Source organism: Crocuta crocuta, unplaced genomic scaffold (assembly GCF_008692635.1).
Source record: "Crocuta crocuta isolate KB4526 unplaced genomic scaffold, BGI_CrCroc_1.0 scaffold9, whole genome shotgun sequence".
NCBI lineage: Eukaryota > Metazoa > Chordata > Mammalia > Carnivora > Hyaenidae > Crocuta > Crocuta crocuta.
The window spans coordinates 6,694,120-6,708,289 of NW_027551567.1; the positions used below are offsets into that span (position 1 = coordinate 6,694,120).

Sequence of the window (14,170 nt, forward strand, 5' to 3'; positions counted from 1 at the left end):
GGTAATTGGTTTAGCAATGGAAAAAACAAAGGAGAATGATGTCCAAGAACCAAGCAGGTTATGGCCCAGAAAGTCAAGGACTAATAATAATCTGGGTAGATGAGGACTGAAAAGTTTTCACAAAGAGGTAGAAGTAGTTCTGGTCAAGTGGTAAGAGCCCAAGCACACGTTGTCAAGAGTTACAGAGAATGACAGTGAGAAGTAGAAGTACACAGTCCTTAACTCTCATGTAAGCTGATTACCCCTCACTGTCTCTCAGCTTCCTGAATTGTTTGTTTTGTATTGTTTTGGTAAAACAGGCAAATATTAAAACCTACCCCCATGAGACTATTAAGATGATTAAAAGAATTAACATGAAAACTTTCTGAAAATTATAAAGCACATGAAATTCATAAATATATCCGTATATTGTCACATATTTTTAGTTCTACTGAAAGTCTGTGACTCCTCCTATGCCATCCCCTGCACCCCCATGAGGTATCACTTTTCAAATATGGTTAGAAAAATATGTTTTTAAGTCATGAACCAGGAACAAGAGCTGCGGGGAGCCAGAATTTCTTGATCCTCTTTGATACTCAACTGGTTATGGAAGTAAATGCCCTGGGATGCCAGTAAGAAAATCACCCCAAAGAGCGATCTCTCAAAAAATAATTGAATTTATTCTCTGAGAAGAAGAAAGTATTTTTTTATTAGTAGTGATTTGACTTTGGCAAAATGCTGAAAACCAGCCAAAAGACTTAATAATTAATTCCCTGAAATTTTCAGAAAATATAAATTCCAGGAGGACCCGAGAGGGTAGATTTAGGCTGAGAGTGGTCATGGCTGGGCCTGAAAATCTTAACGGAAATACAGTAGTATTTCCCCTCCCTCCTTCTTTCTGACTAGCTGTAGTTTTGCTTTGTGCTCTTTCAGTTGCCAGTAGTCAACCATTCTCTAGAAGCAGATGACCCTCCTTTTAGTGAATCATCAGAAAGTCAGTAGTAGCCTAACACTTTATTATAAAGCCTACATCATTCACCTCACTTCATCATATCCATAGACATTTTATAATCTCACATTATCATGAGGAAGGCATGTATAATACCATGAGATAATTTTTTTATTTAAAAAAATTTTTAATGCTTTTTATTTATTTCTGAGAGAGAGAGACAGCATGAGCAGGGGAGGGTCAGAGAGAGAAGGAAACACAGAATCTGAAATAGGCTCCAGGCTCTGAGCCAGCCATCATCACAGAGCCCGACAAGGGCCTTGAACCCATGAACTCGTGAGATCATGACCCGAGCCGAAGTCGGCAGCTTAACCCACTCAGGTGCCCCCGATGAGATATTTTAAAAATGTTTTTTTTAATGTTTATTTATTTTTGAGAGAGACAAAAGACAGAATTCTAGTTGGGGAGGGGCAGAGAGAGAGGGAGACAGAGAATCCGAAGCAGGCTCCAGGCTCCCAGCTGTCAGCACAGAACCCCACGTGGAGCTCAAACCACAAACCGTGAGGTCATGACCTGAGCCTAATTCAGACGCTTAACCGACTGAGCCACCCAGGCGCCCCTGCAATATTTTAAAAGGCAGAAAGATATTATATTCATATAACTTTTATTACAGTTTATTGTTATATTTCTATTTTATTATTAGTTATCATTGTTAATCTCTTACTGTGCCTAATTTATGAATTAAATTTTATCATATAGGAAAAAAATTGTATGTATATGGTTTGGTACTCTCCATGATTTCAGGTGTCCATTAGTGGTCTTGAATGTAACCTCCATGAATAAGGGGGGCAGTACTGTAGATTGCTGAAAGGATCCCCCAGTGAACCCAGCTCTACCATTTTAATCCTAGATGAAGTATACTTTGGTGGTCAGCCAGAGGAGGGCATGTTCTAGAAGAAAGTGTTCTTAGAGCAAAAACTTGGTTTCCTTTCCCATTGTATTTTCATGGTAGAGCAGTTAAGCTGGGTAATGCGTATATGTAGAGCTGAAGTGGCATCAGGCATAGCTACTTATCATCGTAATTCTATACCCTTAAATCCTAGAACTGGATCTACCTTTGCAATCAAACCATTTCACTTTGCCCACACAACTATAAGATCACAACTATGTAGACCACTTAATAGGTGGTTTATATTAAGAAAATATCAAAACTATTTTCAGCATACTGAGACAACTATTTTGAATGACTATTTCCATTTTCTGAAAACTGATGTCAAAGCAAAAATTGAACCAAAGTTAAGTGGCAAGAAAGACTTTATTACGCCTCTTGTATTAGGGGAGAGATGTCAGAATTAACTCGGAACTTAACTGCACTAAGACAAAAAGGGTAGAGCTTTTTAAAGACTGGGGTTAGGTAGTGGATAAGCCCTAGAAAATATTAGGTGGAAGTCATAGGCCATCAGTAGTTGCTCATTGGCTTTATCTGAAGTAATAATCTCGTAACTTTATGACAGTAGATAGTTTTCTAACCTGGGGCAAGGTGCCCATTGACGTTAGGTTCAAATCCACCCACAGGAACAGGGAGATAGAGGTGTGATCTCCTTTGATGATTACATTTCAAAGATGGCTCCCAATTCATTGAGAACGATATTCCTGAGTTGTAAAACCAGCAAGATTCTTTTAAAAGACTTACATATAATGCAAAGGTTCAAAGAAATCACTTCCAATTAAAAATTTTCTAAAGAAAATGACCTGAGAGAAAGGAGGTCAGGGACTCCAGTGTGAGGAAGAAGCCTATCTAAGCCTGTCTAAAGATTAGTCAGGTTGAGAGGAAATGTTAAGGGCATCTTTGTCATTGGCCACCAAATAAGTTATCATTTAAAATTGAAATAATGTTTTGGGGTGTCTGGGTGGCTTAGTCGGTTATGTGTCTGACTCTTGATTTCATCTCAGGTCGTGATCTAATAATTCATGAGATTGAGCCCCACAGCTGGCTCTGTGCTGACAGCATGGAGCCAGCTTGGGATTCTCGCTCTGCCCTTCCCCCACTTGTGCTCTCTCTCTCTCTTTCTCTCAAACCTAAGTAAAAATAAATTTAAAAAAATAAAATTGAAATAATTTTTGCTCAATCTAATTACTCAGTTGTATATAAAACTCCATTTTTTTGTCTTTTGCAATGAAAATGCCATCTGTTTTAATTGTTATAAACCTCCAATTAGCACCACCCAATAGAAGACTCTTCAATGAGGGAATGTTCTATAATCTGCACTGTCCAATCCAGTAGTCACTAGCCACGTGCGCCTATTGAGTACTTTGAATATAGCTAGTGTTACTATGAAACTGAATTTTTAATTTTGTAGATTAAATTTAAATAAATCACATGTGGCTAGTGGCTGCCATATTGGATAATGCAACCTTCAAATCGATCTCATTATCATTTTATCTGAAGAAAAATTGATACTACCAAATATAGTATCTATAATCTGGGTCATTCTTCAAGGAGGAGGTATCAGCAGAGCATAGGAATACTTAAATTCACTTTGCAGGATGGTGATGAGATTGAGATATTGTATGTAAAGTACCTAGCAAAATGCCTCCTACAAAACAGATAGCCAACAATGTTAGTTTCCTTTTCAGTCTCCTTCAAGGGCACATACTCAGTGTGACAGGGTCTTTACAATATAGAACAAAATAGGGCCTAGGTTGGGGATGTTTAGGAACAGGTATGTTAATGTTCTTCCTTGTTACAATACATAGATGCTCTTGGTCTTTTATGATGTATAGGTGTTAGTTAATCTTGGACACAAACACCATCTTTATATTGACTCAAATAAAAATGCCAAATTTTAAAATCAGAAATTGCACTCATTTGGGTTCCTCTCAATATTGATTTAATATTAATAATAATCTATTGCATGATTTTGATGCACTCTTTCCTATGGAAGAGTTAAAATAAACAGAAGTTATCTAAAGATTAAATCAAATCAGAATGTGTATCCTCTGAAGATACCTCTGATCCAAAGACATGATTTTATGTATTATATACATTATATATGTGTGTTTTTAAAAGAACTCATCTCTCCTACTGACAATGAATTAAGTATTCAGAAATGTGAGATACACAGAGGAGGAAAGGGAAAATAGCATATGTAATGAAAGAAATAATAATTTTGGCAAATGTGTTGCAGCAAAATATGAGGATTTTGGCATACTATAATCAGCCTTCGTCTGAAGTGAAGCTGCTACAGGCTTAGCCATCAGGAATTCCACATTGTTAAACTATAAATATATAGCAGTTTCTTCCAGGTACTGTGTTCTCCCCTATGCCTGTTTTTTTCTCCTCTGTTAATTACTGTCATGTATTTCTGATGTATAAATCTTGGGGTTTGGAGCTGATGGCCAAGAAAGAGTTCTTGAGACGTCTTTGGTGCAAAAAAAAAAAAAAAAAAAAACATGGGACAGGACCTGTGGGCAGAAAGAGCTGCATTATAAGTGTGAGGGGTAACTGATGAGATACTTGGGAGTTGGGGGAGGTAAAGACAAGGGGAAGTTTCCAAAAAGACTCCTTCCTTCCTTCCTTCCTTCCTTCCTTCCTTCCTTCCTTCCTTCCTTCCTCTCTTCCTTCTTTCCTTTCAAGAGGTTGGAACAAGATCCAAACCTTGTTTGGACTGATCCCAAAACTTCTGATCTGTTTTTTAAAATTTATTTTTATTTTTTGAGAGAGAGAGAGAGAGAGCAAGAGCACTTGCACTGCTGTGTATATATTAGCAGGGGAGGGGCAGAGGGAGAGGAGAGAGGGGGAGAGAATCTTTTCCTTTTTTATTTCAGGCTCAGCATGGAGCCCGAAGTGGGGTTCGTCTCACAACCAAGAAATCCTGACCTGAGCTGAAATCAAGAGTTGGACACTTAATCTCCAGCCACCCAGATGCCCCACCAAAAGGATTTCCATATGTTAAAGAAGACTTACAGGATCCTGGAGGTCTGACTATTGTCAAGGTAAGATTGTTTTTGCCTCTAGCAAGGTATTAACATAAGACAGTTGCAAGTTCCTGGAGGAATGTCATCTCGGCCTGCTTCAAGTATTTATCTGTCAATGGGCAGCAGGTTATAAGGAAATTTAATTTTATCTACATTTCCTTTTGCCTTTCTTCTCCACATTATTTCCACTTATGTTAAATAATGCCATCCCAATATTCTCTCTCTTGGGAATTGTACAGTGATAAATTGCCCCAAGAGATGGTAAAATTGTTATAACTTGATCAGCATGTTTATATGAAAGAATAATTATTTTGAACAAACCACACTTACCCTTTCTGATTCAAGAGTTTGGAGTGTGGTATGCAACCGAAAGCAGAATAATGGAACCTCTGATCTCAGATCCCCCCACAGTGACACTTAAGAATAAGTGAATTTCAGCAGTTTATTTCATTGGTCTAAATATGGAGATGTCATAAACTATCATTTTATTCTGAATCTTATGCCAAGCAGATATGACTCATTACTCAATAGCTTGACAAGTTTATTTTGTTTAAGCAAGATTTACTGAAAACAATACAATTTTACACATGTAGAAATGATAATGTTATCATTTGCTACATACCACTAAAGCAAATGCTTGCATAACCCATCATCAGGTGAAAAGATTGTAATTTGAAAATGCATTTAATACACCTAACCTATCAAACCTCATCAATTAGCCTAACCTCTCATAAATGTGCTCAAAACACTTTGGCTTGCCTACAGTCAGGCAAAATCATCTGACACAAATCCTATTTTATAATAGTGTTGAATATCTCATGTAGTTTATTGAATACTGAAGGTGAAAACAGAATGGTTGTGGGGGTACAGAGTGGTTGTAAGTGTTATCGGTTATTTACCCTCACGATCACAGGGCTGACTGGGAGCTGCCGCTGTACCTACGCAGCATCAGGACAGAGGACTGTACCGCAATCGCTAGTCTGGGAAAGATCAAAATTCAAAGTAGTTTTTACGGAATGTGTATTGCCTTTGCATATGGTAAAGTCGAAAGATTGGAAGTCAAACCATCATAAATTGGGAACTATGTGTACACAATGATGTTTCCTTTGCCAGAGTTGGACATACAATAAACAGTAAGGAAGGAAACTAACATTTGCCTGGTAAGTTTTATGTGCCAGATGCACAGATGAAAAAGATTTAAAAAAAATTTTTTTTAACGTTTATTTATTATTGACAGAAAGAGAGAGACAGAGTATAAGCATGGGAGGGGCAGAGAGAAAAAGAGACACAGAATCTGAAGCAGGCTCCAGGCTCTGAGCTGTCAGCACAGAGCCTGATTCTGGGCTCAAACTCACAAACCGCAAGATCATGACCTGAGCCAAAGTCAGACGTTTAACCAACTGAGCCACTCAGGTGCCCCCATAAGATTTTTTAAAAATATATGTTTGTTTTTATTTGAGAGAGATAAAGAGCATAAGTGGGAGAGAAGGGCAGAGGGAGAGAGAAAGAGAGAGAAAATCTTAAGCAGGCTCCATGCTCAGTGCAGAGCCAGACACCGGGCTTGATCCCACAAACCTGGACCATGACCTGAGCTGAAACCAAGAGTCAGAGGCTCAACCAATTGAGCAGGTGCCCTGAAAGAGACTCTGATAATCCTGTTTTGTGAAGACCTTTTTAATTTCCATACACCTTGCCCTGAATTCACTGTGTTTTTACTTACAACCATTTTATGATTCCTTTGTGATGTGGTTTGAAGTGCTGGGGTTCAGAACTGATGGCTAAGAAAGAATTCTTGAGATGTCTTTGGTATAAAAAGATGTTTTTATTATAGCAGGGGACAGGACCTGTGGGTAGAAAGAGCTGCACTGGGGTTGTGAGGAGTGACTGGCTATATAAGATTTTCTACCCTATGGAAGGAGGGTCATGTTAGGACTCCAGGAAATTGAGTCTATAGGTTTCTGGAGATTGCTTTTTTTTCTTATAAATCATTAAGACAGTTGCAAACAGATGAGACTCATGTCCTACATGACTGCAATCACTATCAGTTAGCCATTTGTTATCCCCCTTTCCTTTGTTCTTGGGCAGCCAGGAGTGCCGGAGGAACATCACACATATCTCACCTGGGCTGGGGTGGGGTGCTTTGATGGGAGGTTGCTAGCTTGTCCTTTTGTCCTTTTTGCTTGCCTTTTGCTTCCTCATCATTTCCCTCCTGAACAATTTTGACCCTTAAATCTTTAAGATTGTTGAAAGTTGAAAGTTTCATCTTCTGTAGCTTCTTCCTGCTGAGTAGGGGCATAGAGATGTCCCTACCTGTGGGTCAATATTGGTGCATTGGGGAATGTACAGGCGAGTTATGTAAAGCAGATGCAGCTGAATCCAATGTGAACAACATACATGAACATCCTTGAGTAAAAGGGATCATCTATTGGCTTGAAGTTATTGCAATGATGGAGTCTTGGCACCAGGTGGAGAGACCTGGGAGAAAACAGCAAAACAATTAGAATGACAGGAGAAAGAAGTCCAAATAAAAGTCCTTTGACAAAAACCCTCCTCCAGTCCAGGAGTTTAGCCATCATTGAAAGAAAGAGAGAGATCATTTAAAGCACCAATTTGAGTATTCATCTCAGTTAGAAACCCAGAAATATTTTTATGGTTACCTGAAATGTATGAAGAGCATTCTGTTTCTCTGATAGCACAAGTTTACCTTGTGCAGCAGTTAGAACATCTAATGCCATTATGTTTTGTAAAACTACTTTACACATTTGTGCTACTTCAGTATTTAATAGGAAATGCTATGTTGAATGTCATTTAGAGTTTTGACCATTTACTTATTAAGAGCTTTCATGCACCAAACATCCTCCAGTTCCAAAAAGAGAACAAAGATGGATGCTAGATGGTCATACTGATGAAACAGATAATGTGTCCACTGTTGTTTTAAATTTTGAAGGTTTGCTGGCTTGGTAATGGTTTTAATAATGCATCTGTGCATCCAGGCATGGATCATGGATACAACCCTGAGTGCCAAGTATCCAGCCTGCGGGAAGCTGTGGCCCCAAGTTAGAGCCACATAGCCATTGGGTCCCATTAGGAGCCAGCCATCTAATTCTGGGCCTCCTTGAACTATAGTCAGGATATCAAGAGCTATTAGGTTTTGGAGAGCCATCTTTTGAATTTGTGGATGACTACAATTCAGGTCTGGCTAAAGGTGGCTGCTGTGTGCTTGGCTAAAACCTCTATTTGCAATTTTTTTTTTTTTTTTTTAATCAGTAGAGGTGGCTTCGGGGGCAAATATGGTTAAGGGATAAAACAGTCCAGAAGCCTTCTTTGTTTGATGTCTAATTGTAACAATGTCTTAATTATGAGGAATTACTGGCAAGTAGGAGAACACTTGTCTGGGCATATGGGCATCCCAACGTGTATCATCCAATGCAATCATAAGGAAAGTGGAACCATCCTTTATCTCCATAGTTAACTTGGAGTGGTATGCTTTGGCTTTTAAGGAGTGATTTTGTCATCTCAGCCACACAGAATTGGTCAAGGTGCTATTTGAGTTATACAACTATTGGGGAATCCATCCCATTTTCCAGCTGTTCAAATAGTCATATCCCCATGGGGTCTTATTATTATCCTCACAAAATGACAAGCAAGAAGATTGTCTATACATGAGCTATTGTGGCAACTTCTCTGAAGTTTACCTCATGTTGTCCAGTATCAGTTTTTAGGGCTCCCAGGAAAAAGGCAGTTTTAGTTTTTAATGACTCTAAGAGAATGGAAGAAGATTGGAAATCTTAGCTGGAGAACCATAGTCAAATATTTGAGGGAACTAGAAGACTCAAGATCTACTCTAGTTATTATAAACTCTAGTTTATAATAAATAGTATTAAAATTTAATATCTACAAAGATGTGTTATTAAAACACATTTTTTCTCTATGATTGCCCTCATTTTTATCAAAGATAGCCAAATTGAGATTAGTTTGATTGTAAAATAAGTCCAATTTTAACAAAGTTGGCCTAATTATTTACATAAGCTCAGCAAGAATAGTGATTGATCTTATAGATCTTTTAAAATTTGCTTTGCTGCAATTTTTCATAAGGAATATATTGAAGTTTTAGTAGCCTCTCTAGGCCAGAAACCAAACCAAATTCTTGCCATCAGAAATGCCTGTAATACCTATAGATTTGGGTGAGTTCCTTTCTTTTTCTTTTTTTTTTTTAATTTTTAATGTTCATTTATTTTTGAGAGAGAGAGAGAAAGAGAGGCAGAGCGTAAGTGGGGTAGGGCAGAGACAGAGGGAGACATAGAACTTGAAGCAGGCTCCAGGCTCTGAGCTGTCTGCACAGAGCCCTAAGCGAGGCTTGAACCCACCAACCATGAGATCGTGACCTGAACTGAAGTCGGACACTTAACCGACTGAGCTAGGTAAGTGCCCCAAAGAAGTGACATTCTTTTTTTTTTTAATTTTTTAATAGTTTATTTATTTTTGAGACAGAGAGAGACAGAGCATGAGTGGGGGAGGGGCAGAGAGAAAAGGAGACACAAAATCTGGAACAGGCTCTAGTCTCAGAGCTGTCAGCACAGAGCCCGATGCGGGGCTCGAACTCACGAGCGTGAGATCATGACCTGAGCTGAAGTCGGATGCTCTACCGACTGAGCCACCCAGGCACCCCTGACATTCTTTTTTTAAATTTATTTTAGAGAGAAAGAGAGTGAGTACAAGCAAACGTGAGTTGGGGAGAACGGCAGAGGGAGAGAGGGCTCCGTGCTCAGTGCAGAGCCTGGTGCATGGCTCGATCCCACAACCCTGGGATCATGACCAAAGTCAAAATCAAAAGTCAGACACTCAACCGAATGAGCAACCCAGCAACAATGACATTATTTACTCACCTGGGAAGGCGGCTGGGAACTCTGTAAGCAAGGTATCAGGTCAACATTTCAAAGGGGTTCTTTTGGCTTCATGCTTCATAAAGTCAACCTTAGTTCCTTAAAGCTGTATGGTCATATCTGAGTCCATGTATGTCTCTCGCAAGTATGACATCGCAGTCAAAGTCTTGGTAAAGTATTCCCAATGGTATTCTGTTACATGAAGAACAGATTCTTATTGAATTTACATGAATAATAGTAATTGCCATGAAAGAAAAAATACTTACTAAGACTTTTTGAATTTCAGGGGGTTTAGGTAGAGAGAAAAGTTAACTGCTTCAATTTGTTCACAAATGAATATTTTATTACATTTGTGTAGGTTATAGATATCTTAAGGGGAAATTGCCTTAATCCAGAAGAACAAACATTAGAGAACCAGCAGTGTTTCAAACAAGAGTCACAAAAATTATAATCCTCTTCTTCAGTTCATTTCATCCCATGTTACTAATTGTTATTCAGTTTGAATGCAGATTTTAGTTAATTCTGGAAATTCTTACCCATTTCCATTTTATAATCTCAAAGATATCAAATACTTGCATTTGTCAAAAGCCCTTTACATGAATATTTTTGAAGATGAAACATGTTTTACAAGAGAATAAGAACAATAACTCTAAATGATAAAAGACTAAAAAATGGACATGTTTAAATATCTGATGAGAGTTCATTATAATTTAGCTGACAAGGAAACCCAATGACTTCTGTGACATATAATACTTCGCTAATCAGAATGTTAAGTAAGGACCTTATACCAGAACTTCAGGGATATATTAAAACTTCAGGAATTTTATATACATATTTGAACAGTTATAGCATTTATCCAAGCATAACCTAAGACTTACCATTATTTGCTTGACAGTTCTTTCCAAGTAACTTAACATACCAAATAAACAAGTCTAGTTGGTCAAAAAGACTTCATTTAAAATTTAAGTCATGGGAGGGGGCCCCTGGGTGGCTCAGTAGATTAAGCATCTGACTCTTGATTTCAGGTCAGGTCATGATCTCAGGATTGGTGAATTGGTGAGATCAAGCCCTGCTTTGGGCCTGCTTGAGATTCTCTCTCTCCCTCTCTGCCCTTACTACCCTTTCTCAAAATAAATCAACTTTAAAAATTTAAATTTGGAAAGTTTGTTAAAAACCTCAGAAAGTTATAAAGCACATGACTAAATAAGATTATTGGTCATTATAAAACTTAAAACTTAATTATTTCTTTAACCAATGTGACAATAAGAGATTCCAAATGTGTAGGGTTATATAGTTGTTAGCAGAACTTAGCTCCTTTAACATTGAGAAGTTTTAACTTTACCTAATCAAAGACCTGATAAAGACAAACCTTAGAGACTGGTTTTTCTGGGCGGATAAAGACAAGAGAAAACAACTTTGTTTACATTTTTTTTTTATCAAGAGCAGATCAACAATCCAAGAAAACCTTGTCGTTTGAAAAGACAGGAGAGCAGAATTTCAATATTATATCAGTATACTTTTAAAATTTTTTTTTAAATGTTTTTATTTATTTCTAGGAGAGAGAGAGAGAGACAGTGTGAGCAGGGGAGGGTCAGAGAGAGAGGGAGTCACAGACTGAAACAGGCTCCAGGCTCTGAGCCAGCAGTCAGCACAGAGCCCGACGCGGGGCTCGAAACCACGAACCGCGAGATCATGACCTAAGCGAAAGTCGGACGCTTAACCGACTAAGCCACCCAGGCGCCCCTCAGTATACTTTTAAAATCCACTCTTTTCAACCTTAGTCTGTCCTGATCACACATAAAATTCCTTTACAAAGATTTCTCTTCACAGACCTTCTACAACTTTTTTTTGTGTTCAGATTTTGCCCAAGCCATTTTTCTCCAAACAAGTAGCCTCATTTTAGGACTAAATTACTTTATCTGACCTTCAACAAAAACGTATTCCCATTCCTTATATCTTTTTGACACATACAAAATTGCTTCTCTTATTTCCATCTTAATTAAATTTAGCAGAATTTTGAACTCTTAGGTACCTTAGTCTCCAGTGAAAATTAAGTAGTAGCCAGTTGTGAACTGTTACGGCAGAATTCTTTAGATGACAAATTTATGAATCAATTAACCACAAAGCATGTGTACCAACAGACTCAAATATCCTTAGTTTGCAATAAGAAGTCAAAAGTAGATAAATCTCATATTTAGTAACTAAAGCTTTAGTATTTTATCTCATTTGGAGAAGACCTAGATGTCCAATGATTCAATCCATTTCATCATCTAAGCAAAACTTTAAAGTTTCAGGTTACCAGAGATTTTGAAAGCTATCTTAATTACCCTTGAAAACTTTGAGACAGACAAAATTTACCATCATCGTGAGTCATCCTTTTCCTAAAAAACTGCAACAGAGATAACACGAGATTATTTGACCTTCAGTAAACTTAGGTAGAATGAAAGGTTTCACATTTAATGCGGATAACTCTAAAGACATGTCTATTGTAGTTAAACTAACAAATTAACCATTTAAATACTGAGTTACGTTCCACTTGGGTCCACTTAAAAATCAATCAATGTATTCCTTATTGTTAATTTTTACCTGGAACACTGGTAGGGAAATCCGAGGTAGATGATGTTAAGTCCAAGGGGGTGCTTTTTGCTTTTTGACAGCTAGGGTGGGAGGAGGAGCCAATGATGCCAAATGGCACCCAGATGGTATAGAAGCCAGTGATATAGGCCACACACAAGATGGTGCAGAAATAGGAGGTGGAAAAGGAGAAGGCAGAAGATGAGATGTCACTCACAAGGCTGGAGGTAGATAAAAGCCCGGAGGCCAGAGAAGGTCTCCTAGTCCTAAAGTTCATCATCTTGGACCCATGAAAATAAAAGGTTTCTTTCCACCAAAAAGTGGAATTAGCCAGTTCATGTCAGGCCAGAGAAAACAGGGAACTTCCCCAAAACAAAGGGAATTTCAGCAGCTGCTTGGGAATATTCCTTAAAGTCCCTGTCCTGAGTTAGACTAAACAGAGACAGTTATTTCCAATGATCATACCCATTAACCTGGGAAATGAATGAGGAAGAAGCCCTTCCACACACAGGAAGAGTAACCTGGGTCTATGAGAAAGAATAGTGAGAGAGAGATAGTGTTCCCTTCATTAGGGTTGGCCTGTGTTTCTTCTAGCACCTTGGGTCCTATCAGGAGGAGTCTTTTTTAGATAATTATCATCCAATATATCAGAAGGGAGTTTATCAGCCTGGTTCTGCAAGAGGCCTTTAGGTCCAGGTCCTTATTTAGAGCCCTCAAGGGCTGGACCTAGAGTACCTCCAACCATTTTCCCTGTTTCCTGCAGAAGAGATCTAACTGATAGATCCTACTGAGGCCATGCAGTGTTACAGGAGATCACTCCTTTCTTAAATTTTGCAATCCAAATTGTTTTCCATGGGTTAAAAGGTATTCCAAGGGAGAGTCCCTGGGAACTGAAGCAGAAAGAAGGTCTATTACCAAGAAAACACCCCACTGCCCCCCTGACTCCCAGGTGGTGTCCCATGCAAGATATGTCAGAAGTTCCTTGTGTCAAAGCAACCTGAGACGTCCCTGGAACAAAATTGCTTATTACCTCACTGCTGTTAAAGGCCCTGAAGGTGAGATGCTAGTGTCCCTCTGCTTCCCCATCAAATCCTAGTGTTGGCATATGGACTGAGATACCAAGCCTTGTCTGCCTTGCCTTGAAGGCCATGTGATGAAGGCCGGGCATTATATTCCTTGCCTTGCTATGAAAGCTGTGACATGCCATGAAGAACCCACCATTTTTAACCCATGGAAAACACTTGAAAAGCTTTAAAGGGGAACTACCCAAATTTTTGACTTAAATAGTCAGTAAAGGACACCGACAGAAAACAGTAAAGATAGAAATCCATCATGGTCTACGTGACATTCTAATACATGTAATCTTTTACAACCATCCTCTCTAGGAATTGGTTCCAGTTGGGCTTTAATTCAATCAGGCACTGGTTGTGGCCAGCTCTGAGTGGAGGTCTCACAGCCAGAAGTGGCTAGACCAGAAATTTGGAGGGGAATCACATTAAACCAATAAGGAGAAAACCTCACAGGGGAGTCTGAAGATTGACAGCCATCCTGGTGATCTAGGTGGCTGTCCCATGCCTAAGACGGACAACTTTGTATAAGGACAGAAAGGAAGAGAAAGTATCAAGTTTCTGGGTCTTATTACCATTCCAGCCAGGATACTAACCTCTAGCCTCCCCATAGAGTAGCCATGGGCTAGAGGATTGCAGCCTGAACAATCAACATGCAAATGTCCCAGTAAGACAGACCATACTCCCTGAAAAGCCCCTGAAATAAAAGTAAAGGCAAAGGAGAGGAATTACCAAGTTTG

At 38.7% G+C, this 14,170-nt stretch overlaps 1 long non-coding RNA gene across 3 annotated transcripts in view; it reads right to left on the reverse strand.

Annotated features, from left to right (window-relative positions):
• The window catches only part of LOC144220131 (uncharacterized), an 84,526-nt gene that overhangs the window by 38,132 nt on the left and 32,224 nt on the right, over positions 1-14,170 (reverse strand). For 2 of the 3 annotated variants that reach the window (XR_013331636.1, XR_013331637.1), the window contains 2 exons: positions 9,793-9,981; positions 6,709-7,381 (listed from right to left, as the gene is read on the reverse strand). This is a non-coding gene — a long non-coding RNA (uncharacterized LOC144220131). Of the gene's footprint in view, positions 1-6,708; positions 7,382-9,792; positions 9,982-14,170 lie in introns of those variants that run through there. The other variant, XR_013331638.1, reaches the window with a different exon arrangement.